We start from the raw sequence: 6,000 nt of genomic DNA on the forward strand, positions 1-6,000 counted from the left end.
CCATCCAGAAATTGTGCCCTTTGGTATTTACCCAAAGAAGTTGAAAACTTCCATCCACACCAAAATTCACACACAGATGTATATAGCAGTTTTATTCACAACTGCCAAAACTTGGAAGCAAGTAAGATACTCTTCATTAGGTGACAGATAAACTGTGGTATATCTAGGCTGATTGAATACTATTCAGTGCTAAAAAGAAATGAGCTATCAAGCTCAAAAAGATATGCGGGAATCTTAAATGCATATGGTGAAATAAAAGAAGCCAATCCAAAAGGCTACATGAATACTGTGTGATTCCAGCTATATGATATTCTGGAAAGGCAAAACTATGAAGACTGTTAAAAAAAAAAAAAAGAGAGAGATAACAAGGAATAAGGAGAGATGAATAGGTGGCTCATAGAGGATTTTTAGGGCAGTGAAACAATGACACTATAAGGGTAAATATATATCATTATAAAATTTTCTGTCATAGGATATATAATACCAAGAGTGAATCCTAACATAAATAACTATGCCACTCTGGTAGGGTACATTGACAATGGATCAGCTATGCATGTGTGGGGATATGGGGCATATTGAAAACCTCTGTACCTTCCTTTAAATTTTTCTGTGAACCTAAAACAGCTCTAAAAACAGTTTGTTTTTGTTTTTTTATGTGTTCTATTCCAGTGGTGGTGATATCATTAATATTTGTCTATTTGCTGCCACTGGCTAATATATCACCTTTATGGGTGATCCCTGTACAATTTTGACATCCTGAAAGTTCATGACATTCTCCCAAAATCTCAAATTAATGCAAAGAACCAATATGTTTGAACCACTCGTGGGCAAAGAATAGCCACCATTTTGGAGGAGCAACTTTCAATCTTTCCACCACTGTGACATACATAAAATGACTGTTAAAATTTAAATGTAGCCCAACTCCAATAGATAAATAACAGCAATTTAATTGTACACGCATACCTTTCTTTCCCACCCAAAACGTGAGTGAAAGCAATTCCTTCCTATCTACGTTTTTAAGAGGAAATAATTCAGCAACTTTAACAGTTATTAACAGCAAATTACCTGAAACACTACTCTATTAGTAACCCTTGGATAAGATCACTCATTGTTCTAGAGAATAAATTGAACTTCCTAATTATGGAGCATAAAGTCTAATTTAGTGCTAACTTACATTTATTCCATTGGTTCCAGGGTTTATTTTTTTTCCTCTGTTTTCACTTTTGCCCTTTCTTCATGCTTGTAGCAGTCCCCAACCATTTTGGCACCAGGGATGGATTTTGTGAAAGATAATTTTTCCATGGACTAGGGTAAGGGGGTGGTTTCAGAATGATTCAAGCACATTGCACTTATTGTACATTTTACTTCTATTAGTGTTACATCAGCTCCATCTTTTAGATCATCAGGCATTAGATCCCAGAGGCCGGGGATTCCTGAGTTAAAGGACTTAACTACATGTTTATTTCATTGTAAATAACTAGACGCTCTTGAGAAAAGCTGGGATTTAAATCATATGTGACAAATACATGTATTCTGTGACTCTCTGGTTGAATAGTCCAAGTAGTTCATTTACTAACAATGACTTAGAATAACAAATCATGCAATCAAGCAGGAGAAATGGCTAAATTTGAAATTCTCCAGTCATTATGTTTACTATTAGAGGAATACAAAATTGACCATTTTCAATTACTTCAAATACAATGAAATGGAAATAATAACAAACTTCCCAAGAAGAGAAAGAATAAAGTGTACACTTTTCCCTATGTTTATATTGCAACTATGAAGTATATCCCATGTAACTCCTAGTAAAACTTTTAAAATTTCCCCTGGGTCATCCCATACGTCACAATTTTTTTTTTAACCCATGAAAAGTTTAATATGTTTCTTCATTATACAGTTTAATAACAGATTTTCTTTTTATTTCTTCGCAATTGTTTTAAATGCAGTATTTCTTCAAGTAGAAGTGACCAGAAACATCAAGTGGCAACTTTTTAGAGAAAAAAGCTTTTCTATTCTGTTTCCAAATCTTAAAAAGGCAAGAAATTAGAATCAAATCATGGGAAATATTTTTACTATGTACACAGAGATCATAAGAAGAATAGTGGACATTAAGTCATATGGCAAATGAGACCTATTGTTCAATTATTCTCTGTGGTAAATTGCAATAATGGCCCCAACTCTCACTCCTCCCTGTATTCATACCCATTGCCAGACTTTGAAGTTCCTCCAATCAAGAGCTAGAGTCTTATCCTTTGAGAATGAACTTATGGTTGCCAGATAGGGAAGAGTAGGGAGAATGGATAATTAGGGAGTTTTGTATGGATATATATACATATAGCGTGTATATTTTTATTTAAAATGAATAACCAACAAGGTCCTACTCTATAAGCACAGGTAACTCTGCTCAATGTTAAGTGGCAGCCTGGATGGGAGGGGTTTGCTGGAGAATGGATACATGTATGTGTATGGCTGAGTCCCTTTGCTGTCCATCTGAAATTATCACAACACTGTTAATTGGCTATAGCCCAGTAAAAAATAAAAAGTTTAAAAAAACAAGCCAGAGCCTTCTCTCCTATTCGTCACCCCAGGGCAAGTGGGATAAGCGTGGATGGGAACAGGTGGTGGAAATGTGGGAGGGGCTAAGGAGGGGGAGTGATAGAGCAGAACTGGAGGAACCATATCTGGATTTGATTTTGGCAGGTGGAAGTGATACAGTATATAACCAGAAGCAGAAGTGGTCATGCCCAGAAAGGGGTGGAGTGAAGATCAGGGTTAGTGTTGAGATCATCAACATAACATGACTGGAAAATTGGGCCAGGTTTTGACTTGCTTGGACAATAGAATATAGAAGTGATATAGAATATAGAAGCGCCAATTCTGGGCCAACACATAGAAAGAACTTGCATTCTCTGTAAGTTGCTCCACCTTTGTCTGAAAAAGGAGGATAAGAGCTAACACACAGGACAGAGCTGAGTTGTCCAGCTGAGGCTTTCCTAGAACTATAACAGCTGACCACAGACACACAAACAAATCTAGATAAGATCAGCTGAACAGCCAGTTCATCAACTCAAAAACAATAACAAATTATGTCACTTTGTTATTCAACCATCCAAGAGTTAGGAGTGACCCATTTCTGATTTCAGGAATTAAGACTCAAAAGAGGTTGAGCTTATCTCTGGAAGTCTGAGCCTAGCTGCTCCTTAAGCTCTGACCTTCTAACTCCGAGAATGGGACCTAAACTGAAACATGAATACAACTCTCCTCATTTGCTTCACTCCAAATGCCGTTCAAAGAACACATTTTGTTCAAAGTATGGAAACACCTTTAGTTCAAAATATGGGAATACTTTTCTTAGCAGTGTCCTTAGGCTTAAAATTCTTTAAGAGACTCCAAAATGTTTTAGAGAATTTTAGATGGGAGAGCTATAATGGATTTTCTAAGGGAACACAGTTTTTAAGGCCATGTAATCAGCCATATTTTGGCATGGTTTTCAAAAATCAGGCACCACATTGAATGGATCGTAGCTTTCATCAGGTATGAAAAGGGTCACACATTTTTATGCATTTACTGGTAATATCAGGTAAATGATATGGCAATGTGCTTCCAAAAAAGCAAATGAAATGCTATGTTTCAAAGCAGCAGAACTCCATTCAGTGCAAATGGTGCCCTAAAGCCAACCATAATTTTTCTCATCAAAAATATAGCATCTGCTTTTCGGTGAGAGATGCAAAGCTCCATAAAGACCAGAAGTTAGAGCGAAGCACATCTTGGAAGATGAGTGTAAGTACTGACTTAATTCTAAGGGTCAGCTTTTGCTTTTATTTCTAATGCTATTTATGAGTCCCACCTTACCTATAGATCAGTCATAGCACAGATGCAACTTCTCAGACATGAAAGCTGAGCAGTCAGCACTGTGGTAGAGAGACTTATGGTTGAACTCTGTCCCACCAAAATTCACTTGTTGTAGACTTTACCCCCAATATCTCAGACTCTGACTCTATTTGGAGATGAGTTTTTAAAGAGTAACCAAATTAAAGTGAGATCTTTAGGGTGAGCCCAATTCAATATGACTGATGTCCTTATTAAAAGGGATTAGGACATATATCTGCAGAGGGAAAAACCATGTGAAGACACAGGCAGAAGGCGGTCATCTACAAACCAAGGGGAAAGGTCTGTGAGAAGATGATTTTCTGTCATTTAAGCCCCCGATCTGTGGGACTTTGTTATGGCAGCTCCAGCAATCTGATACTCTGGGTTTGGAAGACATGAGGAGGCTGTCAGTTCAACCACTTTCCTGATGCAAATACTTAACGTGTGTAGGTGCACAGAATTGTTTTTTATGTCCTAGGAGAGACAAAGTGCTATGAGAGTTTCAAGGAGGGAGAGGTTGGCATTTTTCCTGTATCTGAAAAATTAAATCCAGAAGGAAATTTAGAAAGATCATCTGGTTTCAGGAATTGTCCAGTCTTATTTGGAGCATTTAAAATTGTTATCTGCAGAACTGATATCTTCAGCATTTCTATTTTAAAGTAACACAGAGCTTGACAGACGCAGCGCCGGGGAATCGTGAACAGTGTTGCAAGTATTTGATACGTGAATAAATTTGCCAGAAATAGTGAGATACAGATGCTAGAGATGGAACGGGGGGTCTTGGAAATGATCTCATTTAATGACTCCTTATTGTTAGAGGAGTAAACTGCAGCCCAGAGACATTCGGTGACTTTCCACAGGACATTCAGTGGGTCCAGCAGTGCAGGGCTGAAAAGCAGACAAGTTAGCTCAGGCTGTTGGAAAAACAAGATGTGGAGCTGAGAATTCTGGGTGATAAAAACAGGGCACTATACCTGTTCACTCTTCAATATAATTAGCAGCCCGATGTCTTCACTGTCCCTATGGAATAAAATGCATCTTGCTGCTGCTGCTGCTGCTAAGTTGCTTCAGTCGTGTCTGACTCTGTTGGACCCCATAGATGGCACCACTAGGCTCCTCTGTCCCTGGGATTCTCCAGGCAAGAATACTGGAGTGGGTCGCCATTTCCTTCTCCAATGCATGAAAGCAAAAAGTGAAAGTGAAGTTGCTCAGTCGTGCCCGACTCTTAGCGACCCCATGGACTGCAGCCCACCAGTTTCATACTATAGCAGTTTCAATTGTCCAATAATTAATAGGACTAGCTATATATCTATAAAAATAGTGCAATGTATTTTACTGTTAAAATCTAATAAAGGATGTATTCACCCCAATGTTCACTGCAGTGCTGTTTACAATAGCCAAGATGTGGAGGCAACCTAAATGTCCGTTGACAGATGAATGGATAAAGAAGATGCAGTACTAAAACACAACAGAATATTGTGCTCAGTCTCTTAGTTGTGTTCAACTCTCTGCGACCCCATGGCCTGTAGTCTGCCAGGCTCCTCTGCCCATGGGATTTTTCAGGCAAGAATACTGGAGTTGGTTGCCATTTCCTCCTCCAGGGGATCTTACTGATCCAGGATTTGAACCCACGTCTCCTGCATCTCCTACATTGCAGGCGGATTCTTTACTGAGCCATCGGGGAAGATCCACAATGAAATATTACTCAGCCCTTTAAATATTATTCATTCGTGTTGCTGAAAATGCCATTTGCAGCAACATAGATGCACCTAGAGATTATCATACTAGGTAAGTCAGAGAAAGACAAATATCATATGATGTAGCTTATATGCAGACTCTAACAAAATGATACAAATGAACTTATTTACAAAACAGAAACAGACTCATAGACTTAAGAGAATGAATTTATGGTTACAAGGGGGGAGGGTTTGGGAGGAGGGACAGATTGGGACTTTGGGATTGACATGTACACACTGTTGTATTTAAAACATATAACCAACAAGGACCTACTGTACAGCACAGGTAATGCTGCTCAATATTCTGTAATAACATAAATGGGGGAAAGAATTTGAAAAAGAAATAGATACATGTTTTAATGAATGTATAACTGAATCACTCTGCTGTATATTT

Source organism: Bos indicus, chromosome 2, assembly GCF_029378745.1.
Source record: "Bos indicus isolate NIAB-ARS_2022 breed Sahiwal x Tharparkar chromosome 2, NIAB-ARS_B.indTharparkar_mat_pri_1.0, whole genome shotgun sequence".
Classification (NCBI taxonomy): Eukaryota; Metazoa; Chordata; class Mammalia; order Artiodactyla; family Bovidae; genus Bos; species Bos indicus.